Source organism: Ixodes scapularis, unplaced genomic scaffold, assembly GCF_016920785.2.
Source record: "Ixodes scapularis isolate PalLabHiFi unplaced genomic scaffold, ASM1692078v2 PGA_scaffold0__279_contigs__length_252992795, whole genome shotgun sequence".
Taxonomy (NCBI): Eukaryota; Metazoa; Arthropoda; class Arachnida; order Ixodida; family Ixodidae; genus Ixodes; species Ixodes scapularis.
In genome coordinates this window covers 237327806-237349528 of record NW_024609835.1, presented here as the reverse complement: position 1 = coordinate 237349528, position 21723 = coordinate 237327806, and positions in this window count along the sequence as shown.

Genomic DNA, 21723 nt, shown 5'->3' with positions numbered 1-21723 from the left:
TAATTGGGAAGACGACGTTGGTTTCTGAAGGAATAAAATAATGTATATTTTACCGGATCAACTTGATTACTCGAAGAGGTCTATTTTGCGTCCGTTACGTGGCGTGCATCCGGTCACTCCTTTCTAGAGCGGATTCTTCTTCTCAGGCAGGTGCTATGGGCAAAGTTCAGTTCTCCGAATCGAGCTCGCGAAGCGTCGCGTGTTCGAGGATATACATTACACATCCTGCCGACAGTGGAACTTTTATTAACCTGATAAATGCAATGTGAATTTCTTTGTTAGTATTTTTGGCGTTACTGAAATTTAAAAATTGTATTATTCTCTGTTGTTTTGAATTGTTTATTTATATTGCTGCTTGCTGGCTTGTGTTGTTTGTGCGAGTTTCCAGCGTATAAATCTGATCTGTACCTCACTCCTCTGCTGTAATGCTCCCGCGCTGCAGAGTACAATTAAATAAATAAATACATAATCACTCTGAACAACTGCATTGTCGCTGAAGTTTATAGAGGCGGTTTATTTTTAAACCGCTGTCATATACTAACAGTGAAACACAAAGTAACGACAAACGAACGTAAAAGTAACGTCCGTTAGTCATGGCAAGTAATGACACCGGCATTTCGTTACATTTGCACAATGGTAACGTAGCTCTGTAACGCGTTCGCTTTTTTCCAAGCTAACGAGAAACGTTATTTCGTTACTTATTTTCGCTAATGGGCACAGCACTGTGGAGAAGGTTCACGCTCGGAAGCAAGGCCACCACTGCGGCAGCTGATATGACGTATGTCAGTGCAAGCCATGCACGTTTGATGGCGCCAAATTTAGTCCGTTCATTGTCTTTGGGGTGAAATATAGAACGTTTATACACTCTTTACTCTTAAGGCAATTAAGTTGCTGTCAATAGGGAGTTTTAGTAAATAATTCCGATAACTCCGATAACGATACCCGATACTCCGCCAACGCCTTTGCGCATGCATTGTTTCGTTGTCGGGTATTCTTATCGCAGTTATGGGAACAACCTAGTAAAACTCTCTAGTGTCGGGAGGTGACGCCGGCTATGGTGCCGGAGTTTACCGTTGTAGCGGCGACTTGGGTGGAGGCGGTCTCGCTGGGCGGCCGGACCTTGGGCGGAAAGCGTCTCCTTGAAGAAGGCGCCTTGTTGCCCATGCTGCTGCTGACCAGGATGTCGCGGCTCTGCGGATGCGCCGGAGGGGAGCAGTTGACGTGCAGCACCGTGTCCATGCCCTGCTGGACGTGGCGGTCGAACTGCACGTACAGCTGCGTCTCGTACAGCAGACGGCCGTCCTGCGCACAATTTGCGCCAGAGAAATGGTCACCGGCTGAGCAGTCTTTCGATGCGTCAGTTTGTTGGCTATAGACGTTAGCGAGAGAGGCTCTTGGGAGCTTTTATTTCGGACGACGCGGGTACCGTCTGGCGCGTTTCCGTCATGTTGGGAGGTTTAGCAGTCGCCCAGCTGGCGAGTGCTGCCTGTGACATCAATTTTTATTTTATTTTTGAACTCCCAATATTTTCTATTCGCCTTTGGCTGGACTTTTCTAGCCTCTAACGTTTGTCTGATCGAGTTGAATATGCTTGCAACCGCAGTCAATGCCCATATACTTTTAATAAACCCTATTTTTCATCGGGAGTCAAGGAGCAGTCGTGTCTGCTCTTGCTCCCATTGCGAAAATAAAATCAGCACCGTGTCACACGCTTGCCACCGGCTGAAACATTTACGTATGGGCCTTAGATATGGCTGCATCATTTGCGACTACGTCCTCTCTGTGCAGTACGTACACGCTCCTACGACGAGTGCGGGAACTCTCAACAAAAATGGCAGTAGGTGTCGCGACAAAAACTTCTCCGCCGCCGGAAGCCGTTTTCAAATTGCGTTCAAAACATGGGACGCGTTGTAGTTCTCCTGCATAGCGGTAAGCGGACAGGCTACGTTTGATAAGGGAGAGTTTTATTTATTTTTATTTATAAAAATTCAGACTTGTAAAACCGAACAGAGACCAAAAAAAAAAAAAAAATACGCCATCTCGGGACTATGTCGATATTAAACTATGATTTTACCACGAGTATAAAGCTCGCCACATTCTTCCGCTGCAATGGTCGGAGCAGATGCCATTCTCGCCAAGAGACAGCAACAAAGAGATATGCTTTCGAGATCACACAAACCGACTAGACGTTGAGGAATGCTATTCTTAATCCTTTGGATGAGATCTCTGGACCAGGAAAGTTATATATAACTTCTGGAGTGGAGGGGGTGCCCTAGCGCTGGCGCCGACGCGCCGCCACCTTTCCAGGGTCAAAAGGCCTGAACAGCTGTAGCCGCCGTAGCGGAGGCGTACAGTGAATTCCTGAGTTCGTGGTGATGTGGCGTAATTACAATTTTGACGTAGTGTCACTTATGTTTTCTGGAAATGCTGAAAGCACTTGAATTGACTATGCTGGGTTCGTGCATAGCGTTCGGATACGAAAATCGCGTGAAGACCACACCAGGGAGAGCGCTTTCACTTAAGTATATGCGAGCTTTTGTCGCTTTCTTTAGCTGTATATGTGCACATACACACGTGTGACAGTTAAATACTAAGTATTTACGGCAAAGCCACTGGATCGTGTGAATGTCGCGCCAATTAAGTTTCCTGTGGGGTCGCCATTTTGTTCCATGGAATGGGCGCATTCCCTTTGACCTCTCCATTCGTGTTGTGCCGATCGAAATTTCCGGTAGCATGTCGCTGTATTTAAACATTTCTTGTGTAACGAAATTTTGTTATACAAACACCGGCGAAACAAGCGCACATCTTTGCAACCGCCATCATATGCGGCATCTGTACTTGGCGACATTAAAATAATTTCCCTTCTTAAAATACACGACAAAACCAATATCATTGTAAAAGGTATGTGCAGATAAGCATGGCTGATAAGCTGATTGCATTCAGAATGCCAAAGATGCTTATATTTGCGAAGAACGCTTTCAGTACGATGAAGCTTCATATCGATATTAGTACGACTGGTTCAGCACGACCCTTTCGAAGCTTCGGAGATTTAGAGAGATCGAAATGGCAATTGCCATGGCAACAGAAACCGAATTATGCCACTCGCTTTGCGAGATTTTTGTCGTCTGTAGGTTAGTACCTGCGTACGGCTAGCAGGCAGTGAAGGCAATGGCCCTACTTTCCCAGGCCTTTAACACTTTTTGCGTTTATGTGTATTTTTTTTCTGTAGTGTATTAAGAACCAGTGGAAACTAAACATTGCTTATACGGGGACCTTCGCGGGTTTCACGATGTTGTCCCAGAAGAAGGCACTTAAGAACTATTCTGTTGTGTGTACGTTTAGTTAGCGTGAGGTGACTGCACTCAGGGGCGTCGGATGTCTGTTCTGCACAGTGCGACCACTAGTCTGGCATCTTGTCGTGCGATGCTCATCCAGACAGAAACTGGCAGGGGAGGGGATCGAACGCAAACTTCCTGGGTCCTGACTCCGAGCTGCGGTGCGCTAGCACCAAAGTTAGTGCAATCTCTCACTGGCCCCCGCCGCTCCCCGGACCCCCATGTAAACACAAAATTGGGGCCCGAATGGTATTTCCGATGAGCACCAGCAAGTTGGTGTGCGTAATCCATGTGATCACATGACAAGACTTACCGAAACTAAACTGAAAACTTGAAAATTAATTCACTCTAGGCGTACAAAAACAACTGGTGAATGTTGGGAATATGTGCACTCTAAGCAAGTGTTTTTAAATTCGTCTGATCATTTTAACGCCTCATTTTCCTTAAAATTCAAATAGGCAAAAATAGTTTATCTTGAACTAAGAGAGCTTACAAGCAACCTAACAATCTTAATGGGCCCCCCAGCCATGCCTGGCCCCGGCTCCAGGCAATGTTGTTCCAGGGCTCGAGGCACCGTAACTAGACACGTTTGCGAGAGAGGTGGGGGGATCGGTGGCCGAGTGGTCTAGCGCACACCAGCTCGACGCGCGTGGAGCGAAAGCTCGCGCTGCAGAACCCAGGGATCCTGGGTTCGAGCCCCACCCCTGCCCGTTTCGATCTGGATGAGCATCATACCGGGGTTGCGGTCGTGTATCACTACTGTGTGGTGCACGTTAAAGACCCCAGGCTAGCGGTTGTACCGCACTGGCTAAATTTCTCATCTACAGCTGGGAGACTCGTCGCCCTTGTGAGGCAGACCAAGTTCTAGGCTGTATAAGCATACACACAAACCATTTTTTTTTGCGACAGAGGCCCTCTACTCTGCCATTATGAGCGATGCTGACGCCGCTTAAATTTTTCGCCATGTTGGGCTGTGCTAGGGAACGTCATTAGTTTGCGTGAATGTTGACCATTTGGGAAATGCAGTTTCTATATCTAGTCATGTGACCTGTGGGCATGTGAAAGAGAAAGACGTTGGCGCGGCTAGCGCGCCGCAGCAAAGGGAGCATGAGGGGCCCGGCAGTGGATTGCTGGGCTTGCTCAGATTATGGTGTGTTATTTTTGTGGGCAGGCTGAGTTCTACTCCTTGCGGGTAAGCAATATGCACTAATCCCCAAAGACGTTGGCGCGAAGTGGCAGCGGACTACCTGCCCTTTCGGGAAATACTAGCTGGCGGTAATGGGACTGTGGAAGTCCGAAGATAACACCTGTATGTTTTATCAAAAAGATTTCAGGAATCTCTCGACACTCGGTGGTGTCTACTTCAGCAAGAGACGTCTGGTAACATCGCGCGACAAGCCGCGAACGTCCTGCTTGAAGAGTAGGTCCCCTTCAGCTCGGCGCGCAGTTCGAGGTTAAGCCGGGACCCCAGTGTTCCAACAGGTAAGGTACAGACGTCATGTCGCTATCCGGTCGCCATTACAAAGGGAGATAAATACTTCCGGTTCTCTTATGTTTACGTTGTGTTTGGGTGGGTGCGCGACGACTCTTTGTTTTCCAGCGAGCAATTGCGTGAGACCCAAGCCCTGGAAATGGCCTGTGTCGTGCTTCTGAGTGGCCAGTGCGCACCGGCACGAACAAAATGTCATAAGTCAAGTTTTTTCTTTACCATCTCAAGACGAGGGACACCGCAGTGTCTGGATGATCGCTGGACGGCGGTATGAGCAGGCGGTGCTAGCCGTGAGAGCTAGCCTATTTCGATGTGCTGCCGACAGATGGCGCAACCCGACAAATCCAAGGATGTGGCCACTGGACCGGCCGTCTCCGTAGAACAATAGGTCCCAACCGGGCCATTGCAGCACGTATAAATCCAAAGTCACACGCTGCTTTGTGAAGAACCCCTTAAATATCAAAGCAAGCAAGTAAAAAATTCAAAAATTATGTATCGAGACTCTCGTCCGGCTGAAAGAAGCGCAATAAAAGCTTTCAGAAAATTGTTTGCTAAAATCAAAGCCCGGCTCGGCCCTCCTCCCCCGGAAAAGCTCGGCGCATATCTTCGGCACGTGGGGAAAGTAGGTGCCCATCGCCGATGCCCTGCTGTACACGAAGTAGTTTAAAGGTTCGTTCACACACTTGCAACCGAGCAGGACATGCTGAGACAAGACCGGCTTTTAATCCTCTTGCAATGGCTTAGGACCTGCTCCGCAGCAGCGCATCCGGTCCTAAGCCGTCGCAAGAGTCTTAAAAACCGGTCTTGTCTCTCTCGGTCGTACTCGCTTGCACGTGTGTGAACGGGACTTTAAGGCCCGTTTATACACTTACAACCGATTAGGACCGGTTGAGACAAGACCGGTTTTTAAGCCTTTTGCGACGGCTTAGCACCTGCTCCGCAGCAGCGCATCCGAGCCTACGCCGTCGCAAGAGGCTTAAAAACTGGTCTTGTCTCTGCTGGTCCTAATCAGTCGTAAGTGTGTGAACGTGTCTCGACGCATATAGTGACTTTTAGGATTTAAGACGTTCTGATGTGTATAGGCCAGAAAGCTCGAATAGGCAGTCGTGAACATGCGGCCACAACACCTTTGACAGATTGGTTATTTCTTTGAGGGAGAAGTGCACGTTCTTCTGATCTTAGGGAACAAGAAGGCGTGTCGATTCCATATACAACAATTTCAGGAGGTACCATATACAAGTGGGGCCTCAGCGGTGAGACCCTCGGAAGCAACATACTCCCCCCGAAAGTTTGACGATATCTGTTTTTGTTCACCTTTGAACACTACTCGGGTGATCTTGCTTCCCCTTGTTCTAACGAACACGAAGTCTGCCACGTGAGCCACACATTCCGCAATCTCTTCACGTTAATCAGTAATTGGCGCACTTAGCAAAGGATATTACACTAAAGGTATACGAACTTTTTCTTTACTAAAACATTTCGCGAAGGATCTTTGAAGTATATTAGTAAATCACTAATAGTATTTTAAACGCACCTGAGTTGCCAGACTGGCAACTGACTCTGCTTGATTGATTTGAAGTCTGACGATCGCTTCTTTGGCGAACTTGATAGACATATTCACCACGAACAATCCGAAGTCTCAAACCTAGCTGTTTTTTTTCCCATTATGAGCTGTTGCGCTTGTTTAATAAACATATCAAGGGCACAAATAGCACTACTAATAAGGATGAAGAGAACAGGATAAGCGCTTGTCTCGTTGAATTCTTTTACGTGTTTATTGCTTCATTGATGGTTCTTTGTTGTTGTTTTTCATGAGTTAGTACCTTGTAATATCATATCATTTTAGTTTTAATTATTTTTAATTACCACTGCTGTGTACCACCTCAATGAACGCTCGAGGCCAGTCAAGCTGATCAGACAGCTTCCCTCCCCCCTCATCTCCCACTATACCTTTATGATGATAAATATTATAAAAATATAATTATAATTACTTGTCCTTTTTCTTGTCCGTAGTCCTATGTGCGTTCCTGGTGGGCTCCATTTTTTTCTCGACACTTTTCGAAATTTTTTATTGAACACTGCAGACTCATCTGAGTCTGCAGTGCAGGGACACAAATAAAAACATTAGAAACAGCAATACAAGGCACAAAAGACACTATATAATCTAGAAGAAAAAATTTAAGAACATTAATTACAAAATATTTTCACTACGGCGCAACTCCCAAACTCGGAATAAGTGGGTGACTTCTGTACTACCAACAATAATTGTTGGCACCCTATTCCATGCAGTTACTGCCCCAAATAAAAAAGAAAAGTCGTAAGTTTATATGTATCACAATGTGCGCGAATCCCTCTTATTATTTTTACGGTTGTTAACACGAACGGTTGGGCCTCGCCCTTGGCCGCCTCGAAGGAGGCAGCGGTGCACCGACCTGTTGCTCTGCGATGCGGGTGCCGCACTCGGCCACGGGCAGGCTGAGTCGGAGCCTGGGCCGCCCGTCCCCGGCCTGGCGGCAGCGCAGCGGGTAGCCGCGGGCGTACACCACGCCCCGGAACCCCGGCTCCAGCCGCAGGCTCGTCGTCAGGCGCTCGCGGGTGCACGTCACGGACTCCACGGACACTGCGTGGGAGGCGAGCTCGGTCACGCTCCCTCGACACTCACGGGGGCTGCAGCGACTCCTACGTAGGTCTCATTATCAAGGTGCAAGCCACTTACAATTACAACTTAAAAAAAGAAACTACACAGTTTTTCGATTTATTGACACTATCGCTACTATGTCACAAAAGAAAATTTACGCGGTCTTTTTAACCGCAAAAATAAACTAGGCATCGCCGAGCGCTCATTCTCCGCCCAGAGGTGAGCTAGTGATCACAACCAGATGCCAAAGTTTCAGCCCGATTCTAGAACTTAATCAATCGTTATAAGTGATTTTCTGAAATTTCAATGGGAAAATGGAGCCCATTTTTGCCCGTTTTCGGTTTCTGGTGCCATAGAGCCCCATGTGTTCAAAAACTCCGCCGGCCGGCATTTTCCCACTGAAATTTTCAGAAAATCACTTATAACTTTTGATTAAGTTATCGGATCGGGTTGAAACTTTGGCATCTGGTTGGCATCATTTGGCACCTCTGGCGCTACCTTTGGGCGGGGAATGAGCGTTCGGGGATGCCTAGTTTATTTTTGCGGCGAAAAAGACCGTGTAAATTTTCTTTTGTGACACCCTGCACTTCTAATTCTAATAGAGGTATAGAGCGCGACACTGTTAGCGCGAACAAGCAGGCGCTGGTATTTCCAGTTTTTCTTTGTGAAACCAAGGAATGTCATTAAAGTTATCATTGCTCCGGAAAGAGCTCATTTAGTTCTATAATGTAAGCGATAAAATTTCGTGTTCGATAATACTATTTACAAGTAAAACGCGATAATGCGCCGATGTCGTGTTCGTGCTAACAGTGTCGCGATGTGTACACTCTTTTTAACGAAACGATGTTATCAATTATGCAGGCATAATTCCGGTACAGCCCTCACTGTTTCAAGTTTCTATCATGTATCAACTTCAATCGTTAAACGTTCCGCAAATCTCTCGCACATAGAAACTTTATGCGCTTAGCAGTTTCACTAGACCACGTAGATAACGTTTTAGTCCGTATTAATAACTTTTTAATAATGCTGGATGCATTCTAGTTTATGTTTTTAGGATGACTAGATAGTATAGGGAAACAAAACAATTATTATATGTAAAAATAAAACTAAGAATAGTGGAGCTTGTGACGTGGATAGTTTGCCAATAAGGCCTGTTGAGTATGTTCATTTATTAGTGTGAGCGCTAACGCATATGGTTAATCTTCCTTTGGTTCCTTGTGTTTTTCCTAAACCAATGCAGATAACCGAAGTGTCCGTACTACACAAAAAGGGGAGTGTGAATGATATAGGTATTCACGGACCGATTTCTATATTGCCAGTATTTTCTAAAGAACCTGAAAAAGTAATTCATACACGTCTAACTAAGTTTTCAACTAAGCATAACTTGATAACTCCTTCGCAGTTTGGTTTTATAAAGCATAAATCTACCGAGGCATAAATCTACTCGTCCGGAAATAATTCATCTTGCAAAAATCTTGAAGGAAAAAAAAAGTGTTCTGAGTGTTCATAGACTTTACAAAGGCTTTTGACTGACTCAATCAAGAAATTTTACTAGCGAAATTGGATATATACGCGCTTCGAGGGCATGCATGTTTTGCAGTTAGTGAAGTCTTACCTAGAGCATCGAATGCAATTAGTTTATATTGGTGGATATTTGTCAAGTTCGAAACGTATTCTTATTGGTGTTCCACAAGGAAGTATATTAAGTCCTTCTATTTTCAATATTTACGCTAATGATATTGTGAATATTAACTATGATACAACATTTATCAACTATGCCGACGACACTAGTTTACTTTTTTTCTGCTCAAAATGTCGATGTGCTATTTGCTATGACAAATCAGGCGGTATTTGCATTAGAAATCTGAAGTCGTATTAATTCACTACAAATAAATACCTAAAAAACGAAAACGGAGTTTTTTCGCCCAAAACATAAGCTAGTCACAATTACAATAGGTACCGTTTTTAACTCATCCAAAATAGAGATTCCAGACTGTTTCAAGCTCTTAGGTGTCATTTTTACCAAGAATATGTCAAGGGGTTGTCATATAATCTTTCTTATTTTTAAGCTGTCACAAGTAGGAGTGATAAACCGCCACCGGTATATGTTACTTGCAAATCTGAAATTATTGTTACACAATTCGTTATTTTACTCTCACATAAATTATTGTAATTTAGTCGGGGAAACAAAAACGATCTTAAAAATACGATTGAAAAAAACAAAGGCGTTAAGGGCTATAGAAGACGTTTTATTTGAAGTTTCGCGTTATCAATACGTATGCTATACCTCGCTATAGACTTGTCACTAGTCTAAAACTAGAACAAATTAGGGGTACAAACCTTTTGATAAACCATATGGACAGCTCTCTAAAAAATTCACGCGTATTCTACCCGTCGCGCGGAATGTTGGGAGGTGGTCACTGCAAGAATGAACTATGGCACACAAATGCTTAAATATGCAATTCCTAAAATATTTAATCTATTTGAAGATAATGGGGTTGGAATCCAGTTCATTGTCTCTCAGAAAAAGTCGACCAATGTTCTCCACAAATGAATCTGAGTATGAACTAAACTTTTGGGATATCAGAACTTCTGTCTGCGAATAGGTCACTTTTCTGTTATAGCCGATGATAAAATATATTATGTCTGAAACACGTTTTGTTAAATTGTGGTAATCAAGATTTGTGAATGCATCTTTTTTTTTCCGTCGAGCTGCTGCTACTGTGCCTTGTAGGCGATCAAGGACTTGTCAGGCTGCGCCGCACAGCTCTTTTCCTTAATCGCCAGCATCAACGCACAATGGAAATAAACTTTTTATTGTTATTATTATAAGAAAAACATCAAAAAGTAGAAGGAACAGAAATAGAAGGACGTCTCGACGACGTTTCAAGAGACGTTGCCCTGTGTATTTTCTGTTCCTTTATGTTTTGATGTTTCTCTTCTTCGCAAGTCTCATGTTAATTCAACATAGTTAATATTCACAGCTTGCCTGCATTATTAGTATTTTTTTCATTAGGCTGTTTCTGTAGACTGCTTTTCCCCCTCCGCCATGCTCTCCGCATCGAAGACGTCTCTAGTGCTCAGGCGTGTTGCTAGTCATGTCTGCAGAGCTCCAGATCTTGTAGCGGTTTGCGTAGAGCGTTACGTGATGAGGGAAGTGCAGAACGGGGGCTGTAATTCGGCGACCATAGAAAGGACAAAATGAACTAAACAACGCAGACAAGATCGGGCTGAAGGAAGGCACATGCAAGCAGTACTGGAAATGAATGCGTGTATCGAATGCATGCAGGCGAGTTTCTTCACAGAGGAAACCACCTCGAACCTGTCGGCAAAGAATGTACGTACCAGTCGACAAGGTGTTGTTCCTGGCAATATCCTCTATGTCTTTGGGCACCACTTTCAGTGAATTCAGCAAGGACACCTGCAATCAGGAAGCTTGCTGTTAACTGAACGGAAAAGTAAAGGAGTTGAAAGAATGTCGTACTGCTACCAGAATCCCTAATTGTATACCAAATTATTTGTTTCAGATCTTAAAGCGTGTTAAGTCTATTTACTGGAATACGGAACCAAAGACAGCATCGTTTGTTCAAATGCCGGTTAGTGTTAAGGCGGAGAAAACCTGAAATAATCTTGAAGTTGAGGTATTGTTTTCAAGTGGAATTATTCCCGAAAGACATTTCCGGGCCTTCACATCAAAGTTTGGTCGTCAGCACGATTAGCCGGCGAGAAGTTAGCTCACTTCCTGAATACGTTAACGTTTGCCTTTATTTGTAGAAGCAGATGCCGTTGCAAAGAACGACGTGTGGCGTAAGACTGCACTCGTTACACGACATCTAATCGCTGCAGCGATTACATAAACAATCCAGGTATCTAACACTGTAATCACGTCATGGCTTCACGAGTAATATTCTGCCTGTTTTATGTCAGAGAAAGTGCGGATGATTCTAGACGAGGCCTTCAGTTTCCAACCAATGCATCCCTTACAGGACGTGCACTCACCTGTTGCGCGAGCCACAGAGGTAGCAGCAGCAGCCCGGGACACCCCAGGGGCCTCCGCATCCTCGAAGACGTCTGCAAGAGACAAGGAGGATATCAGGATGTCTTTCTTTCTCTTTAAAGGCGAAATTTTTATAATAAGCGATTCACCTTAAAATTTGTTCAACAGATTAATAGTCATATCAGAACTAGTGACTCAAGTTGAAAGTTACAATAATTATTTTTCGCAAGGCTATTGAACTTCCAAATTAGGTCTTAGAGGCTAAGAGGCTGGCAACAAAACGTGATGCCAGATGTTGGAATGAAGGGCAATATGGGACAGTACAGCTCGTTTCCAAGGGTTACAAGAAGCTTGATGGTTTGAAACTCACGCTCGCTAAACTCACGCCAGCAAAACAAGAACAAAACATACGTGCGTCACATGCTCCATTTTAGACTGCCTACTCTACTTGCTAGTTACACAACGTGTGACGTCACCTCACTGGAGAGAGTAGAAAATAGCAACGTTCGTTTTGGCATTATTGACGTTTTTGAAATGTGTATATATATATACACATTTCAAATATATATATATATATATATATATATATATATATATATATATAACTTGGAGATAATAAACAACATGCCGGATAGAACAAACCTGGGTACTCCGAAAATGTGTTTAGTTTGGATAGCTAAAAAAAAAAAAAATCCTTACCCTCCCAACACCATTTGCCGAAATAATTGTGTTTAACTGCATAGACAGGACAGGTATATAATAAGAAAAAGAAGTAGCATCCCCAAACGAAGCTTTTTTAGAGCACGCCGCGAGACTCAATTGAGCAATTAGAAAGCACGATTCTGTTTTTTGATGGACATCTATAAATATAAGCATATTTCAGAACCGCTTCTAACTCAAAATGAATCTCGCGACGTAAAGCTTGGGAGTTTTTTTCCGGAAAATATTACATTTGACATTCTATCCTATAACTTGATTGTTTTTGTTGAAGGTAGTGTTCTAAGAGCGATTCCTAATGGTGTTTAAATTTCAGAGTTCACGTCTAGAAATAGAATAATGTTTCCGACTCCTAACTTCAAATGTGTCTCGTTACGTAAATATTGCGGGAATTATTTTTTTTTTTCTGAAAGCACTTTTTTGACTGATGTGTACTCCAGCATTTAACACTGCTCTCAGGGCGTCTTATCGTGTTTTTAAACTTATCTGTTCAATAAGGCCGTGTTACAATAAAGAAGTCATGAAACGATATCGGGTTGGAATGCTTGTAACATTGCAAACACGTACTGGTCCTAGTCTGGCCCAAGTATATTCGCATAGACTGCCACTGATTCAGAAGCTTCTTTGTCGCGGTGAAATTGCAAGGATAAAAGATAACTATTTCTTTCAGTCTAGGCTCCGCAATCCTTGATGACTCAATTGCGGGATCTAAACCACCCGCCTGGAGACAGTCGAGCACGGCTTATGAATTGCACACGAGAAATGCGTAAGCACTCGACTTTGGCTGGTAGCAATAGCCGGACTCTAACAATGCCGAGCCGCCTCGGTGGGTCCAAGGCGAGAGCGCTGGCCTACGGATCCCCATGTGGCGGGTTCGAATCCCGGCCGAGGTGCCCGCAGTCTGACGGAGGCTTATTGCGGAGAAGGCGCCGTGTAACCGAGCTTTCGGTTGCACGTCAAAAGATCCCCAGGTGGACCAAATTAATCCTCAGTCTTCTGCTCGGGCGTGCCAGATGCCCGTCGTTGGTTTGGCACGTAAAACCCCCAAATTTGACTTAACAATGCCTGGAGCTCAACACGCGTTTTCTACTTTGCCAACCCCAGTGGGTGGATATGATTAACATTGGCGGCACAGGATAAGCACCAGGCCACGTGGCCGCATGTTCTTGCTCCGAGTTGAGAGAACGAATTATAGTCGCATTTTTCGAACTTTTTTTGGCGACTCTCATTGCATAGGGAGAAAAACTAAGGCAAATTTATTCAGATGGTAACGTTTAGGGAGTGATTCTAAGTAATATTTAGCAAAAGTAAAAAAAGAAAAAAAATGTTTTGTGGTTTGTTTAAGGCAATCTACGCACTGAATATCTGTTTCCGAAAACTAAAAAAGTCAATTACCTTGAGAAATTTACATCTATCTTCTGAAAGAACATTAGTCCTCTCCAAAAGCTAGTTTGCAGAAAATTCCACATTTACGGAGACTGTCGAAGCAACAGTAGAAATAACAGACGAAGGAAATAGCAGAATAGTTTCGCAAATATTGTTGCCGGCTATTATTTTGGTATTCATTAATTTACTAACAGATCGACGATCTTGGAAACAGCTATACATAGTATGTACCAACCTAGTTTCAAAATAAATGAAGGAAGCAACATAAAAAATGGCTAACTATTGATGATGGGATAGTTTTCATCATACTAATTGAGAGTTTAGATTAACTCAAAGAGTTAAGATACGCGCACGAAGAACGATTTAGAAATTCTTTTCGAACTTCTTTATTTGCAGAACTTACCAGACATTTTTAGGAATTTTTTTTTTATTATTCGGATTAAGATATACTGCTGAACATCTTAAAAAAAGCGCGAAAAAAACAACAAAAAACGTTACTTTGTGATATTATCAAGATAGCTATTACAGTACGGGGACAAGCGAGCAAGTTAAACATAAATATTTAAAATGGAAAGAATAAAACGCGGTGGAAAGAACGTGGTTGTCCTGTGCTGTTGACTTAAAACGAAAGAAACACACAAGAGGACGAAACAGACGACACAGCTTTCGTGTTTTATTCTTTCGATTTTAAGCTATTACAGTTTACCTCGCTTTTGAAACGGAGTTTTGTATTAATGCTATGGAATGCATTTTCTATATCACCGAACGGTTAGGTTTAATGGCCTAAAGATAAAAAATAAATTAGTTATGCTTACGTAAAATAATATCATAAGTATTTTTTTTAACTTAGAAAGTCTTAATTTGGTCATGAGCCCGGTACGAAGGCAGTAATAGAAGCGTGGCTTTATCACAACATTTAGGTATTGATATTACACCGTCAAACTATAGCAAGGAGCAAGAAAATATACCGGAGTTCATGACAGTGGTGCTTCTTTTTTTATTAAAATATTGCAGTCTTTTAGTAGCAGGTGGACCTAAAGGCGCATAAGCAATATAGATCCGAGGTTACCTTGATAGTGGTTTTTATCATCCGTGAAATTTATAGGAAAGGTCATGGTTTAGTTTAGAATTGCTTTTTATTTCTCAGCAAGATACACTGGTAGTAGAAAGGGAAAATAGATGTTAAAACAACTTGACTAGCGCCAAATCTTCATAATCAGTAGCAGTAAAAACTTACACCGCAAAGTAGACGTTTCCGTTAATAAGTAACGAATAAAGAACATGATTGAATAAACATACTAGACAAATAGGCAGTTTACAAAACATGTGTCTATAGATGTGGTTGTAAAGAAACAACCAAGGAAGATAGCTCAGGCTCAATGCAGAAATGTTGCTCGCCGTGTTGAGGTACTTCTTTTTTTATTTAAATGCGGACGACTTAATTAGAAATTCGATTTTTACCCAATTGAGAAGTTCACTATTTTGAGTTTTAACAGATCGAAGTGGCCGAAAATGTGTTAGCTGTGGTGCGAGGACCATAATTTAAAATTGTCAATTGATAACTAAGGTCATAGGCGTAGACTACGGGGGGGGGGGGGCATCGGGGCTCGTGCCCCCCCTGGTGACATTGGGGATGAAAAGGGTGGGGGCACAGCCTCCCCTTCCCAGGTCATGATCCTTACCGAGACGCTGTGTACGTGCCACGTGACGAGCTTCTTGTAGTGGCATGTAAACAAAATAACGCACAGAGCGACGGACACATGGCGATATACATACGCTGTAAAATGTACCCCCCTAAAATAAACTACTGATAACTGCGGGGGTAAAAAAAATTTGCGCGGAAAAGCACCCCCCCCCCCCCCCCCCCCCCCCCCTTTTTGGAGAACTTCTCAGCCTGCCCCCCGCTCCCCCCGAGAAAATAGAAAGTCTACGCCGCTGACCAAGGTTTTAAAACCTTGCGTTGGATCAAATTAAAATATTTCATCACCAATTCTTTATGTACGATGGAATAGATAGATTAGACAGGGATTTATCAGACTATTTAATACTCGTCTCAAACGATCGATTGCCTCGTATATGTTGAATAGAGCAGCACGAAGACCTCAATAAACATCCAAAGTGGTTGTTCCCTTGCACTTAAACGTCCTACCCATTATGGCATAAACAAGCTTAGAAGGCCTGCCGAAACACAGCAACCGGACGCCGCTTGTTATGCAAGAGACGGACTGTGTCATGCTAGCACGGAAGTGGTCCGACTGTTCCGCTTGGAGTTTGTGACCCTTAAGATGAAAATTAGGTTATAATACGTCGGTGTTTTTGTTTCTATTGCTCTTAAAGTGTTCCTGATTTCGCAGTTTTTCAAGTCCGTCGCCACCACAACTTAATTCGACACTAACACTAAAGCGCCGTGCAATATTTCTTAGATTGTAGGAGTCGGAATCAAACTGTCTGGTTTTAGTTTATTAGATTGTGAGAGACGGAATCGAAATGTCTGGTTTTAGTTTCTTATTTTCAGGGACTGGCTTATTTATAGGTGTCGTAAGCGAGCGGCGATGTCAGTGAAGAGGCAGAATCCAGCGCTTTAGCGTAAGACTGACTGCGGCTTGCCACGCGGAGCCCCTTTCGTATACATGCGTGGGCTTCTGAAACAGTCGGCGTAGAAGGTTGGGCGCATAAAACATTCTAACCTCGAATCAGCAACACGGTTCTAGAATTTACCGGAACATCACATAACAGAGTAAACAAAAATGTGTACCCGCGGCTAGGCATGGAAACTTGGCTTTCTGCGTGGAAGGCAAGCGCGATGACCGTTAGGCCACGAGCGCGGCGCCCACTTGGCCAGCTGCGCGCGAGGCAATATATGCCTGCGGGGACTTCTCGAGGGAAGCGTCTAGACGAATGCTGGCAATACTTAACTGCCTCTTTAATGCGCAACTTAAGTGGACGTATTAAATTTGTTTCCCACTTTACGAAGAAAAAACGCAAAAATGCTGACAGTTTCTCAACAGTGTTTTTATGGTTGTCCGATACCATGCCAGTGGTTTTAAGAATTTTCCCCAATAATTTATGCAGTGACTCCCAATTTCAATTGCGTATTTCGCCGAGTTTCGCGATATGTCCCGATTGAAATTTTGAAATTTTTCGTCACCTTTCAAAATAATTAATGATTGTGTCATTACAGTCTACTATCGATATTATTATGCCGAATTTTTTTTTATACTCAACTATCACTAGCTTTTGATGGTTGACTATTGAAGGGATCTTGAACAAAATTCTAGCGCCTATTTTATTGTCCAACTGTCAACCACGTACTGGTCCCACCATGAAGACACCAATTTTTGCTCAAAAATACACAAAAATATTTTTTTTTTTTTAAGGAATTAACCAAGTGGTCGTTTCGTCACTCTGAATTTCAATGTAGCGCCGCTCCACGGAAAAACGGCGGAAAGCTGCGCGCGTGCCCGAACCTGGTCGAACCGTATTCACATTCTCTTCTGGCCTATTCAACTTCCACGGGGAGCGAAAATTGAAAACGGCCATGTTGTAACTCCTTGTCGACACCAGCGGCGGAGCTCATAACCAGGCCAGCACGCATGCAGTTTTACCCGTACTAGGCCAGTTGAGGTCACTTCTCCCGTGTTGCATCGCGCTCTCCGATGACAGATCTTCGGGCGCGCACTGGATTCGGTTCATTGGAACGGAAAATATAGAGATCCGTTCAAAATACAAGCCTGCGATTGTCATTTGTAGATAGAGTTGATCATGTTTAACGTGAGAGGTATGTTTCGAAGTTTCGATTCATTATCCCTTTAATAGTACTAAAAACCATACTTCGTAGAATCGATGGCAAGAATTGGCCTCTACCATCGACAGTATCGACACTATTATCGATGGTCTCGCACCCCTAAGGATATATATATATGCTACCGCAATTTTTATTTAAAAATATTGCCTTGCGTCTAAATTGCTTCACTGAGAACATTCCCCCAGCTTTTTCGAGGAATATTATAAGCCCCAAATAATCTGTTTATTTGAAGTGATTCAATGATGATCTCAAGACCAGTACGGCAGGGGAAGATTTATAGGTCAAGTTAGGGGGGAAGGGTTTGGCTTGGTGGAGTAGACTAACTGCATATGCTCCACTTGCGGAGCAGAGTATCAAAACGGTCTCAGATTTGGTCCTCCAAATCTGATCGAGACCGTTTCGTGAGATTTGGTGCCTCCTACAAGAAGCGACTATCGCTCTTGTGGAAGGCGCGACATCGCGCCGTCTTGCATCTCCCGCCTCGGCAGCTCTGAAGCTGTCTACTTTGTGTCTGTCTGCTCCTGTCGTCATGGTACGGCGGTGTTCTCAACTTATCGCTAGTGTTATAATACAGGCCATCACACAGCACCGTGCTGGTGCACACGATGTCAACAGGTCCAAGAAGCTTCCTGATCGCCAGATTACAGTGTGAGATTTACTTTTCGCGAACGCGAAACGTTTCTGTCAAATCAACTTTGGTCCGGTACGAGCGTCGGTAGTTACCTTGTTCCCCCGGAAGCGCGCGCGCGTGCACTGAGCCATCGTCTGCTTGTTCACGATCGTTTGAAAACAGCGCTTGCGTTATAAAAAGAAAGCAATTACACGTGTCTGTAGTCGGTGACAGGTCAAGAGTTCAGAGAAACTCTTCCCACCTCTTTCCACTTTAGCAGAGCGAACGCTGGAGAGGATCTCAACAAGACCGGTTTCTAAGCCTCTTGCAACGGCGCAGGACCGGATGCGCTGCTCCGGAGCAGGTACTACGCCGTCGCGAGATGCTCAAAAACCGGCATTGCATCTCTCGGCGCTACTCAGTTCCAAGTGTGTAAACGGCACTTAAGATCGGCTCGCAATCCTTTTATGTGATTGCCTTGCTCGACACCAAAGGGTAGCATATCGCCGGGGGTGTCAGGAAGAACTCTAGACTCCGTCTCACAAAAAAAACCGTGCAGTACACTCAAAGCTACAAGAGCGTATGCCAACCTGTTCAAGAGGGGGAGGAACGAACGGGAGAGGGGCTGAAATTCGCCCGTTCCTCTTTTCCCTCTTAACAGGGCGGGATTGGCGGGATGCACTCTCTCTCCCTTTAGCTTTGGCTGTACTGTACGGTTTTAGGGAGACGGAGTAGAGGAGCCGATGGATACAGAGGAATATGGAAAAAAGTAAGGAAGATGTGTCCATACTCACAGTCTTTGACATTAAAATCGTTTCTGGAGAAAAATTAAACCTTTGAAATTCAAACACATATAGGTTATTTGCAAGCTAAATGTGATTGCTCAAACTTTTATTACTGCCTAAAAAAAAAAAAAAAGAGGTTCAATTAAGCCCGACTTACGGGCACAATGTCACGAGGCCTACTCAGCCACTTGAGGGGTTATCGTGGATAGTTTTTGTTTCTTCTTTCTTTACGGTTGTGCATTTTTCGGCGTCCTTAGCTCCTCAACGGCCATCGCTGCAGTCATCCTTGAAAAAGAGGTCGAGCAAGCATTCAGACGTTGTGTCACTAATTAGGGCTTCGTTTGACGTCCCTCGTTTTTAATTAGTCTTACCTCAACAAGACAGACTTCTGTCAAATGTTCACGTTCAAGTATTTAGTAGTATATCATTGTATGTTAAAAACCTGTTTTTGCTAATTTAGTAATTGAAAATTTTACACTATTAATAACGAAACAAGAGCAAGGGGGAAGTGAGCTTCTGAATATTTAAGAAATGCGTAAACATGACGAAAGAAAAGCACATAAAAAGGGCACTCACCTTGTGTCTCTCCTTTTCTCTTCAGTTACCACGTTCATCTCTTGGCACATGCACTAGAGAACGAGGTCGCTGCTTTGAAAAGTTCTTCCACAAAGGGAGCACTCAAGCTAGAAATGCGTGTTCCAAAGCTAGGAGCACGGGCAAGCTCACGCTCGTAGCTTTGGCCGCACTCTCAATGTAGCTTGTTCGAGATGGAAGCAGGTTTATATAGTTTCAAACAGCTTATTTAGGTCGTGATGATGAGAAACACATGTAAGCGAAAGTCGCGTCGCGACAACCGTTATTGGAGGTTTCCTCGCGGTTATTGGAGGTTTCCTCGCGGCGATGCGATGAGACGTGAGCTTTGCTGACATGTGTTTCACGCTTTAGTGTCCGCCGTGCTATATAGCTTCCGTAAATTTAGCTTATCAGTACTTAGTTTAATAAATTTACCTTATCAGTACATAGTTTCGTATTCTAAACGGTGGCTGTCCTCATAGGAACACAGACACCTTAATGTGAAGACAGAGATAGAGAGTGTGTGTGTGTGTGTGTGTGGGGGGGGGGGGGGGGGGGATGGCGGGTCGACCTAGAAACCACCCTTCGGCCAACGCCACTAGTACCTGTTGTGCCATCGCGCATCACTACTGCGTGATGCACTTTAAGGGCTTCAGGCACACGCTCGTGCTGCACTGGTTAAATGTCTCGTCTACACCGTAGACGCCAGACACCCATTGGTCGTCTCAGGCTCGTAATAAGATCACTTTGCACTAGCTAGTCCGCGCCCTTATTTTTGCTCGCTGCGCAGGGATGCACCCCCGGACTCTGCGACAGTGCCGTCGTCTTTGCCGGGTAGCCCGAACAAAAGCGGCGCGATTGCCGGTCCGTCACGTCTTCCGGTATGGAGACGTCGTGCCACGCGGCGCGCCCGCGGGGGGCGTGTCCTCTCGGGGGCTTTGTTGTCCGGGGTGCGTGGCTCCTTCTGGCGCGGCGGTCAAGGTCAGCCATTGTGGGCCCTTCCGGCGTCTGCTGTGCAAGTCGCACGGTCCGCTGACTCCGTGACCGCGTGTCCCGTAGGGGAGGCTTCTTTCCGGGTCTCGGGGTGCCCCTCATGGAGCCCTCGCCCACGCCCAGGTCGACGCCGAGAGGCCCTCTTTCTCCAGTGGGACCCCGTCGTCCTCGAGGGCGCCGCCCTACCTTACTACATGCCGTCGTGCTGTTTACAAACAAGCCTCCGTTCGCCCGTTCCAGATGTGGGCACTGCGAATGCGCAGAAACCCGAGTGACGCGATGTAAAACGTCTGTGCAAGCGCTGTGCCAACAGCAGCGCCAGCTGCGAGTCTGTCCAGAAACCATTCCAATCACCGTCTACTGCACGTGGCCATGTTCTTCTCAGGCCTCTGGAAAGCGTCCTGAGCGTGCCCAGTAGCTGTCTTCTGCGGTATATCAGACGCCACGCGTGCGTGCGCAGACAGCCCTTTGACTCGTCATTTTTCGTTTGGATACCACTCGCTGGAAAGTTGCGCACTGTTTCACCTTGCGATGGACAGCAATGCACGCTTGGAGAAATCTCAGCCAATCGAATGCTGTGACCATATCGCGAGACCACGCGCGCCGAGTGTCGCTGCCATAGAGATATTACAATGAACGCTAGAGGCTCAGCTGGCGCTAGTGTCTACGGGACTTTCGGTTCCAAATTAAAGCAGACAGCAACCAGTCTACTTTTCCAGTCTTCCTGTGTATTCCTATGGGAAAACATACATGATATTTTGCTCTTCGCCAGGGAATAAAAGAAATCAACGTAGTTTTTTTACTCTTGACGGGTACTATGTAGCTTTGTTCACATAATAATAGTGTGATTTTTCAGTTAATGCTATTTCTTATTATTGAGCGATGTTTAATTTAGCGAAAATTCAGGCCCACGTCTATGTTGTACAGCATGATATGTCAATACAAGCTATCATTTCAAGCAAAGAACAATTAAAAGGTACTTAGGGGTTGTTACTAATCCAGTACGTTTGTTACAAATTTGTTACTAATCCTGTACGTGTTCTTCGTTCCATAACTCCATGCTTCGTTTTTGCCGTCCGTTTTGATTGTTTGATTTGGCATATATTAGCATCCTTTTGGTGTTTTGTCAAGCTGACTTACTCTGTGTGCTTCATAGCACTGACTATACGCGTATAATACGTGCCCTATAATGGCAGTCTGCGCCTTCCCCATGTATAATGCTTGTGTATTGAGCTATTTTAGCGCAGAGTTCGACGCCTGACGCATATTTTTGTACATCCGATTGTAAAACTTTCCAAACTTTTTATTATCACAACACTAAGCAATATTTGCTCTTATAATCGAGCGCGAAAAGAAAACGCGTTTGCGTCTTCCTATAGGCGTGCATTATCAGAA